The sequence below is a fragment of the Papilio machaon genome, chromosome 18 (assembly GCF_912999745.1).
Source record: "Papilio machaon chromosome 18, ilPapMach1.1, whole genome shotgun sequence".
Classification (NCBI taxonomy): Eukaryota; Metazoa; Arthropoda; class Insecta; order Lepidoptera; family Papilionidae; genus Papilio; species Papilio machaon.
The window spans coordinates 4,689,277-4,710,233 of record NC_060003.1 but is presented as its reverse complement, the minus strand read 5'-3'; the positions used below and the strand labels follow the sequence as shown (position 1 = coordinate 4,710,233).

General features: G+C 32.6%; 1 protein-coding gene across 1 annotated transcript in view; it reads left to right on the top strand.

Moving 5' to 3' along the window:
* LOC106712116 (protein trachealess) overlaps window positions 1-20,957 on the top strand; it is a 93,418-nt gene continuing 72,461 nt past the window's right edge. Inside the window, exons 1-2 of the mRNA XM_045682280.1 lie at window positions 1-21; window positions 17,785-17,805. The gene's annotated coding sequence lies outside the window, so the exon portion shown is untranslated. The remainder of the gene's footprint in view (window positions 22-17,784; window positions 17,806-20,957) is intronic.

Below are 20,957 nucleotides of genomic sequence, written 5' to 3'. Positions count from 1 at the left end.
TGCAGCTTCGGTTAATAGTCGGTAAGTTGGTGTACCATTTAAAATAATATTTATATTTTTATTTTTTTAACATTTAACAACACAAGCGCCAAGAGATTAGCCCTTAATAATAACTAGTAAAGGAACCAAATAATGTGACAATCTTCGCATTGAATATTTACTTACATCGACAAATTTATCAACGTTTTTTAGTTTTTTTTTTTGTTTCTAATTACCGCTAATTTAATCCTTATCCATGCACTAAAATTCTGACCGCATACCTTCAGAAAGATCAAAAAATTGTAATCACATCGCAATTTGCCGCCGAAAAACGTGTTATTCGAATCCAATCTCAATCATCGGTGTTGGGTCAATCCGGATACGTAGAGCCCCAGGTATCCAATAACCCAATCACTAAAAATGGTAATTTCCGTCCCGCCGTTCTCACGGAGTAAGAGTTAAAAATATCCAGGAAGATACGACACAATCCAATCAGTATACCAAAGGTTTGTAATAACTGTGCTGTTATAAGTTTACTACGTTGCAATATGGGTAACTATCTTTTAAGTTAAGGTGCCCTGAGAGTCTATCACAAATATTTGTGACATATTTTCGTGACGTCATCAAAAAATATGCCAAATTTGTAGGACATTTTTCGTTGTATTTTAAGCACTGTACAAATCTTATACAAATATTATTCATGACGTCGTTGACATGACTAATATTTTCACTCAAATTTTCGTGTTACGTACCTCTGTTTACTCGTTTACCGCCTTTTGATATAAAATAGTGTTAGGCTAGTAATATTATAAGTAGCGAATCCAGTACGAATGATCAATATATTACCATCATCTTTACTCAAAATAATAAACAATAACTTTACACTATACTTTACCTTTGAAAAGACACAAATTGACACAGGAATTAGCAGATTTCAAAATAGTATTTACGCATGTGTTTCAAAAGAAGTTTATTTACTATTTAGTTATATTCCACTATTTAGTTTTAGTCAAACTAATATTCCAAACAGTCTACATGTTTAGTATTCCCGGCGCACGACCTTTAAGCCCCGGCTTAAGATACTGGCTAAAAATAATGAAAAACTCGCACTCCTGGATAAGCCTGGACAAATTAGATTTAGCGAGTCCCCGTACATCAAATAACTTTCTATGAAAAATATCAATCACGTTTTTATAATTGCTTATATCTGGATAACATATTCACGTGCAAATGCATATATGTAGTTGATTCCAAATTAACGCCCAAATATTGAATCAAAAGAAAAAATAGAAACTTTAAATTCCATTCACGACAGCGATTAGTTAATTTAATTTTGTAGGATGTTTGTGTGAAGAAAAGTTTGTTTTTGACAATTATTTAAATCAATTAATTGTAAAAATAGTATATCTATTGTTGGTAACATTTCTGCTTTGATTTGGAACCTGCTTAGGAATAGCACCTGAAATTGTACCTCTTTATAACATTATCCTTTCTATATTTTGCATTGCATTTATAATATTTCTTCAAGCATTGTACTAAGCGCAATTCTCATTAATAACCTCTCGGATAACATACACTTTATCAATGATAAATCTCGTAACACAATAGTCCTTTGCAATTACGACTCGCCTGCTAAGGGACAATAATCGAAACTGACCGATGCAATCGATTCCTGACATCTCGATACATCGACTATTTACTCGATTGCTTTATTGTTATTGTATAACCCATCTTTGCATGTGTAGTGATGTGAACAGATTTAATTACAATAATATTTTCATAAACTTGTTGTCGACCGCTACTTCGTTTGCGGGAAAGTAAAATTAAATAGTTTATATTACTACTGCACACGTCAGTTATGTTCCATTAAAAGTCCCATCAAAATCAAGACAGAAAGACAAAGCTTTATAATTTTTCTATAAATAGATACTAGATAAAATTAGTTTTTTGTTATAAGTATCGCTCAAACACCATGTGCAAAATGATTTTTATATTACGTACAGATTTACCGGGTTCCTGTACGTACATCAAATTATGTATGGCAAATACCAACTAGGCTTTTATAATTGCTTATATCCGAATAAAATATCCATTTTTACTAACTTTATAGGTGTTCTAATAAAGGAAAACAAAATGAACATAGAATCTTAAATTCAAATTAAATACTTTCGCAAAACCCTAATTTCTACGTCTATCAACTGTCCAGTAAGTTTCGAGTAAAATCGTTTTTCATAGTTAAGCTAGTAAGAAGTCTCGTATTTGCTTAGTTTCTGAAGCCAGGTGATTTTTCACTGAGCCATACTAAAACAGGGAAAACTTTACACCACTAGTACGCTGGTCACGTGCACCTTTGTGTGAGAGAGAGCCCTGAAACTCAATTCAATTATATGCAAGAGTGAGTGAGATGGAATGCTTGATATATTACTAATATTACTTGGAAGCCCATCCAATGGTGAAATATAATAATTCAGAAATAGTGCTCTTAGATTTTTGGGTATGTTTTATTTTAATTTTTTTAAACAAAATGTAGGTTTTAAAATATTTTAGAAAATATAGTGGTGGTAAGTTTTTTTTTTAACTTGACTTACTAAAGTATAGTATTTCACCCAAAACATAATTCGGCTCAATTAAATGCAGACGCAATAACAAGTCGATAAAAAGTTCTGAAAAATATTTTTAATGATTCAAGAAAAACTTAACCTCATGTATAACTTAAAACATGAAATATCTATGAAAGTTTAAAGTAAAGACAATTTTTTAAGTAAGTATTTGTACAGAATTGTATTCATAATATTAAAAAATACCAGACCTCCGAGTTGTATCGGCATTTGCATACGAATACTCTCTTTGTGAGAGATCTATTCAAGCCGACTCCTTTCATAACGTATACGGTGACACTTTAAAGCGTATTGGAGATTAAAATACCCTCATTTTTTTCAATCTCTACTATAAGTTCACACTCTTCGTATATACATTTATTTATTTTTAGTTAAGCTATTAAGAACGAACTACACACTATGTTAATCGAATAGAAATTCATTGCTAAGGTTTACCATTACATGTAAATTAATTTTTATAATAGAGTGATTCCTTGATAGATATATATTTAACTAGCCGTCGCCCGCGACTTCGTCTGAGCGGAATTAAAAAAAAATCTAATAAGTAGTCTATGTGTTCTTCCAGACTTATTACATCAATGCCAAACTTCATAAATATCCGTTGAGCCGTTCCGGAGATACCTTCAAACAAACATCCATCTATCCATCCAAACATTCTCATTTATAATATTAGTAAGGTTGATATTATTATTATCTTTCAGGTCTTGTGAATTAATTTTTTAAATTCTAAAAACTTGTTGTTAATTTTGTATCTAGTTTGATATCAAAGATTAATCTTCATTTGTTTTACAATTGATTATTGAAGTAACAATTCAAGATATATTAACATACAGAGCCATTTCTCTGCTTTCCCATTGTCCCTTCTAAACGCAATCGGATAGATACACTGTGGATAAGATATCTTTCAAATAAATAGATACTTTGTACGTTTAGTTCTGAGTTACTTGTAAATTAGATTAACTAAGCTCTGATTAATGATTGAATAATATCAATGGATACTTAGTATTGAAGTATTACTTCATTTGATGCAATATAAAAATAATTTATTAGTAATTAATAGTAAGGATTTTTTATTATAGATGACAATTTTGAATGTATTTCAAATAAGAATGTGCGTATGAATGAGGAGGCTATTTGGAAAAAAATGGTAGAAAACTACAGATTTCCCCAATGACTTACCTTAACTATTTTCTTCTATTATTTGAGAGCGATGACTTCACATAGACACATATCGGAAAGTTACTGTTCTTATGTACCTTTTCAATATTAAAGAGCAATATATTTCACCGATGGTTTTAGTAGTTTTTGCTTTTTTTGGTTTTATATTCTTTGTGTGGCAATAAATATTAATTCTTTCTCTTTATTCTTCTAGTAAACGTAATACGTTTAATATTTGGGATGAAGTCAATTTGGAAAGCAATTTGTAGTGTAGTTTGAAGTAATTACTGAAACTTAAAATTTATCGCTACGATTATAACGCCGTTTGACTCTTGACTGCTGTTTTAATTCGAACACTAGTTATATGAAACGAAAGCAAAATGTGGATATTCCACAAAATTTAAATAGAAAACATTTTAAATTTTAACGTTCCTTAAAGATACCACAGTCACAGATCTATTCCTATCCACTTTAACCAGCACTGGCAGAATACTTCATATCATTTTTGAAAACTTGAATCGCCAGCTATTAGACGTACAAACTTAAATACAGCAATTTTTTAAAAATCAACATAAATCAAATGAACAAAACGAGTATTCCTTCCTTCGTCTTTAGCACTATAGACCGAAAACTATAAGTCAGACTAAATTAAGATAGCACACTGTCAATCAGCCCCTCTGTCAATGTCAAGAAGGGTTTCACTAGATCCTTCAAGTTCTTGTAGTTTAGCTGTCTTGTCATGTTTTTTCTTTTATGTCATTTTCTATGCTCATGTAGATTTTATATTTTCTGACAGAACTAACCGCGATATTATCGCCTCTGTTACCGGCTCAGATAAGCTTCTATCACTATACCACAAATACTCAAGCTGTCAAACTGTACCGTCTTATCCTTACATTTCTAACGTTGTCAGATAATTAAAACAGATGCGTATTGGGTGCATTAATTTATACTTTTTTTTTCTTTGGCGCTTTTAATTTGTCGGCGCCGGGTGTTTTGCATAAATTCCTTTGTTTCTTGCGAAGAGCAGAAATGTTAAAACGGCCCAATTAGTGGGGCGGAGTAATTTATTTAGTCTTAATAAGAGAATTTGGCAATTCTTTTTCCTTTCTATGCGAAGTACTTTTTATTATGTCGCAATTTTTCTTTGTGTAAAAACAAAGTTATATTTCGAACAGACTTTTATAAGTTAATCTTGTTTATATTATTTTTTTATTATAATGTACAATTTTCCCATTACACTTTATAATATGAGCTTTGAAATATTTATTTCGACAGCTAAACGTAACTACATTCGCTATTTTTCTCGCAAATTCTGTGAATTCTCTTATTTCGTCTCACCAATTTTCACTCAAACTATGGCACTGAATTATTTTTATAGTTTGCCAAAATAATATAAAATTCGAGTTCAATTTTCTATGCTTTGTTACAAAGTAAATCATTTCGCAATAAAATAATCTAACACAGAAATGCTCTTACATTTCCACAGGCACGTACTGACCCTCTAAAAATTATTTTGCACAGTTTCACTTGTGTCATACCATTTTCAACTATATTACAATGTATTAGAGTTCATATTTCTTTCTAAAAATCGATATTCGGTAAATGAAGCGAGATTGTCCCTCCTGGCTATTAGTCCGAAGATTAGTGAATTGATCCTGGGCATCGGATGACCGACGTCATATTGTTATGGCAGGATTTAGACACTTTTTGGAGGTCTAATATCTATATTTATATGGTAAAGAACCCTCTGAAATTGCATGTCCGTTTTATAAAAAAGTTAAGAAAAGCTTAAAACCGTACTATCTAAATTTACTTCCTAACTCTTTAAGATCCTAATAAGTCATCCACAAAAGTCGACTAAATAGATAGAGCAATATCTATTTAGTCGATAAACGCTTTTCACAAAATACTTCTACTATTCAAAAATATACTAAAAAAATAATCTTCAGTCAGATAAATCATAATTAATCACAACAGAATAAAATATCGCTAAAAGAAATATGACACAGTAGCGTCACTTAACACGATCTCTCGTCAAAGTTTAAAAAAAAATGTTAAAAGAACGCCGACTAAACAATCAGACGGTGCTCCATTAATCAGGGGCCAGAGGGCTGGAGATACTTAATCAAAGTATCACAATATGACGACAATAACAGCCTTATGAATATTTATAAGAGAATAAGGCGCGCTGGTACCAAGACGATTGGAGACGGTGTGCTTTTACATTCGACTTGTGTTCCTTTTGCTATATTTTATCTGACCATTTATTTTAAATGTATTGTATAAACAATACCGCTAAGTTAGTTCTTCTAAAATTAAAAAAAAAATACTGGTGGTAAAAATTAAAAGACAATTTGTACCCAAAGGAAAACTTCTTAGAAAGTCTTAAGATTTTTTTAATCAAAGTAAAAAAAAGTCTCGAATAATATTCACAATCAACAGATCATTGTTAAAATTTGTTATATTATGTTCGTTAAAAACAAACAGCTTTCATCAATTTAAAACTCCTTGTTATCATTAAAGGGGGTGAAGTGTTCAAATTGTTTGATTATAATTAACTTCATCACTTGGATGAGACGTGATAATATTAATAACTTCACCGTCTTGTCGCACGTCAACTTTAATCGTTGAAGATTTGTCTTGGTGTATCACGAGCTTTATAAAATTAGCACCCCCTTTATTTGATTGTCACATTTTGTATAAAACAGTTTAGATACATGGGGTTCAGTCTACAAGGTTTACCGTTGGGTTGATCGGCCTACTAATCAGTCAGCCCAATGGGAAAAAATCCCAGAATAGCCTTATGAATTTTTTTTTTTTTTATTGCTAAGTAAGTACTTTTGCGATTTTTTGGACCCAAAGAAAAAAAAATGCGGTCGTAAAATTATTCTGTTGGCCTATCGGCCCAACGGGAAAAATCCAGGTATATGGGGACCTGTGTTTTAGGAAACAGCGTCTAATTGTTGGCGCATATGCGTTTACCTCTGCCCGGCCACCTTTTGCGCCCGGCCACCTCAAGCCCGATGAAAATGTAAATGCCTCTTTAAGGCAAACAGTGACTACCCAGAATACAAAAAACCAGCAGCGGGCAGATAAGTTGATGATGATGATGCGTTTGCGTGTGTGTGTGTATTTGTGTGCATTGAATGCGGTGGTGTATGTGTATTTATGTAAAAACAGTATCATTTAAGTATTAAAATTTCTATTTACCTAAATTTAATATATTTTTGATGTATTTGTATAATATTGCGTGTTGCATAAACAAAGACACTGTTCTTGCATATCGGAAAGCAAATTGGATAATGCTAATTCACTGAATTTGATTTAAGACTTCAAACTTCAATAATCAAAGCAAGTCCCAAGCGTGCGCTGGCAAGGTGTCGGAGATCTTGAACGATCAAAGATTACATTTTATGTTGCCTATGTAGACAGGACAGGGTAAAAAAATTGTGTAATTTGCTTTTATTCTGGAAGCTTATTACATTTTTATTTTTCTTTTCTCGATGTCGTTTTGTGTGTTTTATTTTTAATATTTTACTATTCTTATATTTTATCTAAATCTTTAATTCAACGTGAGGCTACTTATCGGCTATTCTATTTAACAACTAAAACAATTTAAAATATTTCTGAAATAAATATAAATTTGACAAATGACTTTAGTAGGCGATTAAGACCATTATGTTACCTGAAATATGCAACATACTCGTATTTTGTTACATTCTAACTTTAAATCAAATCAAAAGAAAGTTAATAAACGCACTTTAAAGAAAGCAAATGTGTATCGCATCTTTTTCCGTCTTAATCTTTGCCAAGATTTGGGGTATGGTTGGATTTAGCTAACATATGTAGTGTAAGGCAGGGGTGGAATCGGAACATAAATAATAATTCCCCCCCCAGCCGCGAGATAAATCGACATATGCTAATACGATGCCAAATTATTTATCGAGGGGTAAACCTTATCGAGACTGGTGCCAGGAAGAAAGGACGTATTTGATTATTTCTTTATACTTTGCTTTACTTTGCATCGAACAGTGTGTTCTTAATATAAGTAGAAGACTAATTGATATCAAATACGATGCTAGATTAATTCAAAATGCGATAGTTGATAAATAATTAATTAATTTGACAATTATTAATTAAATATAAATTAAAATTAGGTAAACTCAAATTGAGACAATTTTAAGTGATTATTGCCTTTTTTTTAAATAAATTAATAATATATTCAAAATGACCGAATATAAAATTCAAGGTAACAAAAACTTTTTATTATAATTTTAATACTAAGGATAATGGATTTTTTTTATAAAACATATTTGTGAAAAAATAATTCTTTACGCCCTTTTTCTTGTATAGCGTGTCAGTAATATGTGGCCCGCGCCCCGGCGACTGATAAAGTGACTTTTCCTAATCCAATACTCTGTTGTTTTATTGAAGTTATTTGTCAAACACTCCCTTTCTTTTCATATGGCTTGTCCTTTTACATATTAACTTGTAATAGATGTTTTCCTTCACTGATAAGCTAATCTGATCTAGTTATTTAAAAGTTATTTCTTAATCTAGAACTCTTAACAGTGCTAGACGCCAGCAACAACAACATCTGTTGCACGAATTGGCCGGCTCGCCCGGTGAAATACCACGACCACACAGAAGACAGGCGTGAAGTGGAAGTAATTCCGCGTCTCGCCTGATGAATGTGGTGCCGGAGGCCTAATTTTAGTCTTCTTTCCCTTCCCACCCTTATAATAAAAGGATGGGAAGGGGAGATGGATTTGATGGAGGAGGAGATGCATAGGAAGGTTAAATATTCTCTTTTTGTGCGTCTCCTCCTTCGTCGATTGAGGGTAGGCAACGCATCTGCAATTGGGAATGTCTATGTGCAGCGGTCGCTTCGCCATTTCAGCGAATTCATGTGGCCGCTTGTTCGTTTGCCACCTTGTAACATAAAAAAATAATAGAATTAATACTCTGTCACATGTCGCTATTTAGGTATCAAAAACACTGGTTTCATACAAATAATAAATTTTAAAATATCGAAAGAAACATTGAATAAATTACGAATTATATAAAAAATGGGAAGTTAAAATGAACCTTTTACATGACTTTAGTTTTCTGGAAACTCAATACATCTGACTGTATTAAGGTTGCAAGTTATTAAGCCCCTTAACTTCCAACGCATTTCTCTTTCCTGTTAATTTCCCTTATGCAAATTTTTAGGTGACAGTTACTATGGTAGACAGATTTCAACGTAATGTTCTTTACTTACCTAAACATGTTACTGGATTTTACACATACATTAATCAGAATGAAAACTGATTTATTATCTGTTTCCATCTGTTTTCCTTTGACTTGTTTTAGTAAATGTGGAGATAAAAAATCAATAGAAGAGGCTATGGATATATTCGTGATAGAAATTGGTTCAGTAAATAAACAGTTTTATATATTTTACAATTATTTGCATTAATTCTTAAACATTTGTATTATAAATTTTTATAGTAATGACAAAAGAAAGTAATGTAACTCACTCCCGTAACCCAGAGAAGTAGGCAGAGACCACGGACCCTCATTTGACGCGGTCCTGACACTTCGTTTTTGCTAATGTAGACATTTAAATAAAGTGTCCATGTAACATATTTGCCTAATAATTTATTGTGTCAGTTTTTCATACCGTATTCAAAATCCTTCTCCATTAACTCAGTTCAATTCATAACTCTTAACTGATGTTTAACCGAGCGTCAAATCTCGGCCCATTTCAGTTATGATGCACAGTTTTAATCAGAACGGTTCAACTTAACTGCCGTATTTGCATGCGGATAACTTATTCCGTTACATTTAACTACAAATTTTAACTTATAGTTGGGATGTGTTTCTGAAATTCTTGTTCTTTTTCACTGTACGTATTATCCTCATAAAAATTTATAAAATAACAACGGGGGAAAGGAACAGTATTACAAAACACCGGTGTACATACTTCTTTAAAGTAAAATTGAAATTGTCTTTACTATAATTATAATGGAAATTAGCTTTCACAAAATTTGATGAAAAAATGGTAGATAATGAGTCTAAAAGGTAATTATTGTACTCGTATTTAACGTACAAAATACAATCTATATCATCGTAAAAGTGCTTGTAATTATTATTATTCGTAATTATTTGAAACAATATCAATGATAGATCTCGGGAAGCTTAGGCTCCTAAATTTATTGCATACGTAGCATAGGTTACAACATTAATTCTAACTTAACTTAAGTAATGAACTTAATTTACGAGAACGTAAGTATTTAAGGGGATGGATTTATTCACAAAAATTCTAAATAGAAATTAATTGCAAAAACATAGCATTGAGTTATTCTGTCTCGCTTATAAAATAAAATAATATACTCGTCGTACATACATTACGATTATTACTAAATGATAGGAATATCATGTTTTTTGTGTGAATTTATGTTTAATATCCGTTTCTTTGTGATTTCCTACAGTTTAACGGAATTACTGATTTAATGCGCGTTTGAAACTTACTTTTTATTCGTGTTCTTTTTTAGGTCTTTATAGAAGTAATGTGAGTTTTTTGTTATCAATTTTAAATTTAAATACAATAATAATGAAAGAATCTTCCCCTTAACATAGCGGAAGGCTAAACTGAACGGAGTTCAGTGCGCGAGGACTTTATGCATAGATGTGGGCCAAAGTTCACGCGGCTCTCTTATTTAATGGATGCATGTTTGTCGTTTGAATGCATTTCTGATATATTGTTGTTTGTTGCATTTCGTTTGTTTATGAAAATAACTACTTATTGCCAGCGGCCTTGTCTGTATTCGAAAATATTTTTGATTTTTAAGAACAATCTTTATATTACTCTAGGCTCTTATAACGAAAATAACAAACTTAATAATTCGTTAGGACATTTATAATTATAATATTGGTATGAAACACAATTAAAAAAAATGAATATCAATGTAGATTTATTATCTACTAGGTATCGCCCACGACTCCGTCTGCGCGGAATTAAAAAAATGTTTTCTTCTAAGCTATGTTCTATATTTGTGCCGAATTTCATCAAGATCCGTTGAGCTGTTCCGGAGATACCTTCAAACAAACATCCATACATTCATCTAAACTTTGGCATTTATAATATTAGTAAAATAAAATAGTAACCGAGCTTTTTGTTTAAAGTTAACGGTATTACGACAAATCTAAGGACATATGAGTGAAAGGAAATTCAGCTCACAAATGTACTGTACATGTTATACAAAAGTCGTCAACATTAGCACAAAAACTCGGATGTGTCGGCACGCAATAAAACAATAATTAAATCCGCCCCTGTGCGGAGGGTCGGCAACAATCCAATTTGCCTTTACGACTGTCGACTTAAGTAATACGCTGCACTAGCATTTTTAAAGCATTCACCTTTCTCATTATCAACTTTCATGGAAGTTAACACATTCACTGCCAATACAATACAAAAGTGAACTTGTAGGGAGAATCAGAAGCACTGTATGTGTTAAGATACCTACCATCGTAATTCATTCACTGCTTTTTACATCAATAAACATAAGAAACACGTTTACAAGTTATTTATTTGCTTAAACTCGTCTTCAGCACAAAGTCTTTACTAACGTTCTCACCTAAAACTCAGTAACATCATGTTCTTAAGACTCCTGAACCTTTGCCACTCATTAAGAGACATTAAAACATCCTTTAACTGACATTACGGCCAAAGTTATCCCAGCTATGACGCACAAGGGATTTTTCTCGTATCTTCTTAACTTGCTAAGAAAGGATTATAATGTCGTTCTGAATGTTATAATAAAGTGTGGCTTATGACTTCTTAAGATTATATGGGATTGTGTTTGTAGGATTTGTGGTTGTTTTTAAAAATGATATAAACTTTACTTGTAAGTTGGCAGAGTTCGGTTGGAAAAAAACTTAACCTATTTTTGCACTATCTAAAGTTTACATTAGGCCTCCAATCTAGTTGTAAACATTTTCAAATTCTACATTTATAATTTTATTAAATCACCTATTATTGAAAAGAATTATTACTAACTAGCTTTTACCCGCGACTCCGTCCGCGCGGAATAAAAAATAGAAAACGGGGTAAAAATTATCCTGTGTCCGTTTCCTGGTTCTAAGCTACCTGCCCACCAATTTTCAGTCAAATCGATTCAGCCGTTCTTGAGTTATAAATAGTGTAAGTAATACGACTTTCTTTTATATATATAGATGTACTTGTTTCATTATGTAGGCATCAAACACAATAATATGTACATATCACCGTCTGAATCACGACTCATGAAGATAATAGCTTTCGAATACTCGAAAAACATTTACAGCATAATAAATGCATGACAAAGAGACATCAACAATGATCGGAACTCATAGAAAGACGTCGAGCGGAATGAAAATCCATGCGTCTTTCACCAAAAAGGCATTTTCTGATAACAGCTAGCGCTCAATACGGGCATTCCTTACAATGCAATCGACCCATTATAAGGAACTCAATCTCTTGTATGGGAAAAATCGGTACTTTTTCAGAACGTAGACAATCTCGACCAAAACAATATCTACCTTATTTAGTCGTGAATAAGATTCAATTTTCTTTAACATTAACTTTTAGAGTCAAATTTAAAGCGAAAGCAAATTTTTGCCTACTCATTCTAAGAGTCATATTCGAATGATCGATGTTTGAATTAAAGTTGTCGGAATGTACGTCCCACTCGATGACAAGCAGACGTTGTTTAGTGAAATGTGCAATCATACAGAAAAAGGATCATCGATGGAATACGGGATTGTATTATCCGATATTGTTATACGACAGTCGATTGTTAGTGAGATTTCGTGCGAAAAAATGTCGCATGCGAAGGCGTTATGGGTTCGGCGATTTGATCGCGAATCTCGATTCGACGAAGTGATTTAATTGAACGATTATCGATATGTCTTTTTATCTCACTTGATTTCATATCAAAAATATTTAGGTAACTAGTAAAAATATTTTTACATAATATTTCTACTTCTAAGTGTGATGAAAAGGAAAAGGTTGGACAATTTTATTAGAAAAGTGCTCAAGTACTACTGAGTGCATTAAAAAGTAATACTTTTGAGTATCCAATTTTTTTTTATAAGAGAAGGGGGCAAACGAGCAGCGGGAACACCAAGGTATTCATCGACGCCCATGGACATCTGCAATACCAGAGGAATCGCAGATGCGTTGCCGGCCTTTGAGAAGGTGACAACAATTATGGTTATTGACAATTTAACGATATTATACCTTTTATTGCAAGATAGAAACGCTACAAGTGTACCTCTAACATTTAACATAAAATTATATTTTTGATTCCATTTATTATTGCAAGATATAAAATTTTATTTACTCCCTAGCATAGTCAAAAATACTTTAAGATATTTGTAAAATATATTATATCTTTTCCCAACAAAAAACTTTATATAGAACTAAAAATGAAATACGATCGTAGCGTATTTATTATTTATCAATAGTATAAATTATTGAATAGGAACACATTGAGGCGGTCTGGCTGACCCTTGCAATGCGCGAGGGTCACTTTACGACCACCTCTCTCTATCTCGATATATCGAGATGGACTCATAAATAGGTGAACTCACTATACTGTTTATACAGTTTTTATTACAATCAGTCATTTATATTGCATTAAAGTTCTGTCTTTTTCGTGTAGAGTGAGTAATTTCCTCTAAGTTATTGGAATTGTTTAACGTTAAATAAAAAGGAATTAAAGAAATAAAAACAGTTCATTATCTCCCCGTATTCATACACTCAAGTAGGGTGAACGCACAAGTTATCGTCCTCCACATTCCGTCTTCTTAGAAAAACATCTCAAATAGAAAAAAGTTATGAATTTGTTGAATTTTGAAAAAATTATGTAACACTAATTTTTTTACCGCTATTATCATTACCATAAGTACGCAATTGTGTCCTTTTATGTTATTGTGAAAATAAATATTTTTAACTTTTCTTTGAAACTGTTGCGTAAAATTGTAGCACTTCAACTGTTTTTCACAATTGAAACCGACTAGTTCCTTCAGGAGTCATTGAAATAATCCAAAAGCCACCATCTCAGTGCGAGGTGCTCAGTTTAACCCCGAAATGTCCTAAAACTGCGAGAAAAAGGACAATAACATTTATCCTAATCCTTTAAACTGCATGTTCCGGGTAGATTGCTTTTGTGGATGTGGTACAAGTAACAAACTTTAAGAAAAACAAAATGTGAAAAAAAAAACAGTATTATTTAAAATAAAACTAATTATGTGTCTACTTGGAATGTACAAATGCCTTGGACCATACAAGAAATGTTTTGGCTAAAATGACTATGATAAGTTTGTTCCCAGTTTTAGTACATTATATTTCCTTAAAATGATTTTTTTTTCTTTTGTCTTAAAAAAAAGTGAGCAATGTATAACCTGTACGACTAACCTAACGGTATGTAACCGTGGTCATCTTTCTCATTGGGCTTTTTAGCAGGGTAAACATTCATGGTTAGTGAAAAAAAATTAGCGTAAAAAGATTTTCAAAAATAACCCTAAAATAGCTCTATCTTACTACTTGCACCATATCCCAATACGATTGTCTTAACCGAAAATCGAATCATCTAAAAATGCATCAGATAGTCCCGTAGTGGACGGTTATGTCTCATAAAATTCCTCTAGGATTGTCGTTAAACGTTTGTTAGGTTGGAACGGGGACTGTAAATGGTGCATTGTGGATATAAAATGCGGTCGCCACCTTCCAATAGACTGCCCAGTGCGTTGTGCGACTGTAAAAAAAATATTTGCGATACGATTAGACTAATTGATTTTTGTTTAACTAGCATCTAGTATTAATTATTGAATTTAGAACTTTGTCTTCTTGACATCTAGTTGGTTTTGGAATAAGTTATTTTTGTCACGGTTTTCGTTCCTTTTGATTATTCGTGTCCAACTTGATGCAATTTTTTTTTATTGCAACTTTGAAAATAACCTTTTGAATTTAGTGACAGACATATCATGAAGACAATATAAAAAACATACTCGTACAAATCTAGTACATGGCAACCCCCCAGAGCGGTAGGGACCTATTACTTCCCTACTCAACAAAAACACTAAAATGATATTACCACTGTATAGGGTACAACCAAAATAGGTAAAGTCAGTTTATTATTGCAACTCCAGGTTCATAGATTATGCCACAGAGTAATGAGACAAGTTCTAAGATGTCCGCAAATATTTTTTTTCGTTTTCATCTCAGATCCGGATTCAAGCTAAGAATTCTCATTTTGTTTGCCAGTGTGACGTTGAGTGACATCTCTGACTATACGTGGTCTATGTTTAAGCAGTTTTAAGTCTAGTTTTTTACGTCTCATTACTTGTTTTCTGCGCATACGTTGAATGCTCTATGTCTTTGACAATATGTAATTGATACATTATTTTATACCTTGTACATTTTCGTAGCATTTGATTGAAGTTATTATTTTTGGAACTAATTATTACCTACTCCTATACAATACGTACTTTATTTTGGGTGTTATATAGAGGATGTTCAGTTTTCTGCAGTAACCTATTTTATATGTATTATAAACTTACTTCCCTCATAGTATTAAATAAAGTTTGGTTTATACAGTTTTCATCTAAAAAATAAATACTTTGTTTTCGGATCGCAATTGTAATAAATTATTAAACCATACTTATCTTAATTTAAGGTTCATAATTTTCTGATCCAAAACCTTTTGTTTTGAAAGCAAAGTTTATTGTGTAATCAAGGAATGGAAACATCTTGATCTTTTTAATAAAACATTTTATTAGTTATGGCGTAAGGAACATCGGATGGGGCAGAAGGTGAGCGCAATATTTCGGGCATCGTAGATAAAGCTAAGTCGGCCTGGGGTCAGTCGATCGGCAAATTATGTAAAGTGTCCGGTCATTACGGCCGCCGCTACTGACTGGTCCATCTCCTTGTTTAGCGCGATTAAATCTACTTGGTCCTTTTCACAGTGTCGATTTTCTCTCTAACAATACATAGAATAGATATTGTCATTATTTTACGTATAATTCCATCTTGTTGTGAGCTTAATTATTTTGTGTTCATTCTTAAGATTTCGTAAGTGTTCTTTGTTGTCGAAGAGTATCTCTTACATGTAGGCAAAATCTAAGGAAATTGAAAAGATTTATACACCTTGTGAATGGTCATAGCGCTATTGTTAATATGTGATTGCCAATAGGATCAAAACTATTTAATCGTAGTTATAGTCCGACTAGTTCACCGCGTGCGAGTTACTGCGGCCACATTGAGGGTAGTTTTATTAAGATTTACAATTATTTATTTACAGTGAGCATCGCCCGGTCTCACATATATATGCTAATATATATCTATTTGTTTCCACTCGGGGTCAGCTGATGGGATATTTATTTAATACTATTGGACCCAAACAATATGAACAATGTTGGTTTGGGTTTTAAATGTCTTCTCTCTCTGCGCATCGTTTCCTCACTCCTGAGGGTCGCGACCTCTCCTCTTGACCATCTGCTATTTCCTTGTACTGTCATGAGAGAGAGGTTTTCTTGGGAGAATTATCTTGGTGCGTTCCCAAGTCCTTCCAAGTCCAGTCTTTTAGAGGCGATTTAGTTCCTCACGGTCACTGGTTCCCGCTCCGCCATTGCGACAGAGTTGTTGGGTTAAATGTCTTAACTTGTAATAAGGTTGTTTCAAAACGATAACGTGTGTCTTTGCATAATTTGATTTACTGGTATTAATTATTTGAAGTAAGTACTTACAAACGAAACCGGTTACAGCGACACCGAAGGGATCGGAGATATACAGTCACACAAACTGATATTCTTTATATTGATGTTTGTTGCTTATAAATACACTTTAGGATTAGACTTCTTCCAAGTAAAACGATTAAAATCACATTGAAAACTAATTTCCTTCAAGTTTGTCAAATCAGAAATTTCCGAAGCTCTTATCAAAGTAAATATCCTTGTTAGATCGGCTCACGATATTATGTAAATTACATTATTATTCATATTGTTTTTGGAAAGGGAGCGCAACGGAAAAGAGCCCTCTAATCATACACTACCAACTTTACTTGTATGCTTTACTTATGACCTACTCCAATTTCAACCCTATTGTAGACGAAATAAGAATCAATAAATATACCTATTTGATTTTGTAAGCGATCTTACAACGTACATGGTTACCAACTTAAGACATATCCTTAAGAAAATCCACGAATATACAATTTTGAACTTTAAACCAAAGTGAGAAGAATCATTGACAGCAGTTTAGCATTCAAGTATCCTCTATAATGACGCTACTGCGATATAGATGGCGCCAGCGGCAATGCAAATTTTCGATAATGTAATTTCCCGTGATGAAAAATTGGGGATTTCGACAAGAGATCTGATTGGCAAAACATCTGTAAGTTATTCCAAGTTATTATAATATAATGAGATTAAGATGTGCCCTCTTTATTATTTCATAATGTTTGTTTGATGAGGTACGGGATTGTGTCGAAATATTTTTGGCGGGTAACTGCGCGTTGAAATTAAATTCATGTCATACGTTATGAATATTTTTTTTTTGACTTGTAACCTAAAAGTATTTGATTTGATAATTATGTATTCATTTCCAAAATATTTAGAGATGTTTAAAATTAAAAAATGTTTTATCCCTACGTCGCCACCATTCCTCCCTTTCATTGACAACACAGAAATAGTACTGTATATGCTAAGTAAGGCTTTCTACACTATTAAGGATGTATTCCTGAAATAAAAATGTAATGGTGATAACTTTTAAAGTTTCGTGTTCCTCAAAATTGTGCATGACGAGTACCGCCATCTAGTGGTGTAAAGTGTTATTAAATTCCAACATTTCGTGATGTAACAAGGTGTAGTTCTTGTACGCTAGATGGCGCTAGTAGTAGGCAGGAGCAAAACGAACAGTTTATTTTTTGTTTTAATTTCTCTATATTTAACTAAATGTAAAATGTGATTATTAATATTTATAATATAATTGTTTCAGATACTATGCCCAAGAGAACTGGTTAAGTAAATTTGAAATATTTTTTATCTTTTCTCTATTATAAGCATTTTTTTTAAATTTAACATAAAATGCCATTTAAATTAAAGGTTCGGTTTAATGAAACAGAATACAAAATTAGCAGAAAATATAAAGAAAAAAAAAACAGACTGCTAAAATAATTTAAGATGCAAGATTGGCTATTTACAAGGGTTACTTCATTTTAACCTCAAAAATTAAACCCTTTAATTTGTAAGAATTGCAGTTTTAATTCTTCGAGGGCGGGCACTATTAGCCACGGAAGAGTTGACATCAAACGGACCTTGAAATACATTCTTTTGGCTTAACACAAACCAGGAACGAGATTTGCTTTTGTGTTTTATGCATTTTAATTTCATTTTCAATGTTACAGCAATTAGTCACCGAACTAACTAGATTTTAGTTAATATTCATTACAAAAACAAGTACACGAAACTGAAACAAAATTATAAAGTTAAACAAACCTCAGTTAATTTTTTTTTATAATTTAATATTTTTATTTTTATGTTATCTCTAATTATCTTGACCTTATTTCCTAATTTTGTACTTATTTAAGTTACGTAATTTCTTAAAATATTGTTTTATTTATTTTTAATTTTAAAAGCTTCCCACATTTCTGGTGTTAAATTCCACAAGAACAAGTGAAACATTAGTTTCCCTTTACAAATAGCGTAGTAATCCCCCTCCGAACAATTCGTTGGCGCGTCACTCGTCGAAAACAGTGTTACCCCTGTCGATAGTTTGACGCGGGGTCGCGTTTGACACGACCCGGAATCAAAGGCCAATGTGAATTCAATTACTTTTTTTATAATTAAAAGCAATAAAATAAGTAAATCTTTGAAAAAATAACTTTTGGAATAATTTGCAACTTTAATAATGTTAAAATTAATAATTAAAATTTAGTAGATAATTGCCTGGTTTCAAGAGAAGTCGCTGCAATTTTCAAGATGGCGGAGCAAATCTTGACCGTTGACATGTTGTCGCTGAGCCTCTACTGACCAAACAGACGATTCGCGTCAACGATTCAAGTTGTGTCTACGGAGCGCGCACATCGCGATTTTCGCGACGCAACCATACAATATTAGTTTCGACAATTTACGTTGACGTACGAAGGGCCTTATTGTTTGAAATAAGATCATAAACTCATGTAATCATCACTCTTGATAATTGAGCAATTTAACTCCTGACCTAACCTGTTAAAATAAAAAAATTACTCTTGTTAACCTTTACCGGTGTAACACCATCTTAGTAAACTTCAATATAATATCTATAATCTCGTATCCATAGCAACCGTAATCTACCGGCCTTTAGATGGATTATCCGACGTCGGCGAAACTTCAAGCAGAGTGTGACGCGGGAAGAATTTTAAGGCACGCTTTAGAGGCATCAGACACTGACACTGACGCCGGCACAATATTTGCGTATGCGAAGACACGTGCCCTGAGAAAGGTAGTGAATATTACTTTGAGAACTTTCAGACAGACTTTATAGGATTTTTAAAAGAGTATCTTTTTCGTCTGAAAGTCATTAATATTGTTTGTATAGGTACAATTTACTTCAACTTAGAAAGTCATTTTAGATAGTTAAATTAAATTTTATCACAGCTATTTATGTCAAAACTATTGTGACTTTTAGTATAAACAACTTAACGGATTTTGTACAGTAAGTACCTACACGATTCGTATTCCTATAGCGGTGAATAATATTGCACTGACGTCGGGTTTCTAGGAGTTTTAAAGTAAAGTCGAGGCATGTGAATCATTACGTGAGTGACTATCACTCAGAGTCCGTTAGCGAAACTATTTGAATGTGTAAATTTAAATAAAATAAATATTAAATCCGCTCTACAAAGTCATATCGTATTACCCGTCAGGACTCTACAACAGAGATGGATGTAGTACGGAGCTACCGAGCTCGCGCGGAATAGACTTTGGCAAGTCGCAATTTATATGCAAATACACCTCGAACCTCCTTTGAATACCTGCCGAGACTTCTGTGGAGTCAGGTAACAGCTTTCATGACTTGAAACTTATCCACGTCACTGTATCAACAAACATCTTAGATATAATAATCAGGGGCAGATCTATCGTTGGCAAGACGGGTATTTTTTGTCATTCAACAAGTGACGCCCTCTATGTTTTTTAACACAAGTCTTTAAACATAATCGTCATCGTCAATTATGTCAAAATTAGTATGAGATTTTAGTGTACTTTACGTCCGATAGGGGCGCTACATAAATATTTGTGCTTGGCCCACAGGTGTGTCTGAAAAGGCCATTTATGCAATACATCCTTGTAAATAAATTACTCATAAATCGAATTCATATCCCCCATTTAATGTTTAACATAATTTTACGAAGCTGTCACTTCTAAATTTAAACTAATGCCGTCTCGACTCCCCTTAAAAAAATACTCGATAAACCATAATTACATAATAAAACCCCCATTTGACACGGTTTGAAGAAAGTTTTTTTTTATCCCTTTTTAATGAACGTAAATATTGGCATTTACTATTTTATTTATTATATAACTAGCTGTCGCCCGCGACTCCGTTCGCGCGCAGTTAAAAAAAAATGGGGGGGGGGGGTTTATGAAAAATAGATGTTGGCCGATTCTCAGACCTACTGAATATGCTCACAAAATTTCATGAGAATTGGTCAAGCCGTTTTGGAGGAGTATGGCAACGAAAACTGTGACACGAGAATTTTATATATTAGAAAATATTAAATAGGTATAAAAATTACAAATATTATTAATATACCTACCATAAATTTTTTTTGGACGAGTAAATATAAAAAATATTTTAATCATAAAATATAGAACTAAGGATCTCATAAGTTTTATATTAATGTATGGACAGTACTTTGTTAAACTTATTATTATTGCCAATCAGCTCAATTGAAGCTTAAATTAAACGGTTCAATAAATAAAAGCGCGAGCAGGCAGGTGCGTAATTCTCGAATGCTCTGGGGAACAGTGTGCACAGGCCCTTATGTTGCGAGGGAAAAGGATTGTCTTCTTTATTATTAGCATTATCTCTTCTCAGTTGCGTTGTTGTAACTACAGGATGTTCTAATAAATTTAAGAGACAGTATGCTATCTTATTTTATTTTTTACTTTTTAAAATAAAAAAAATAT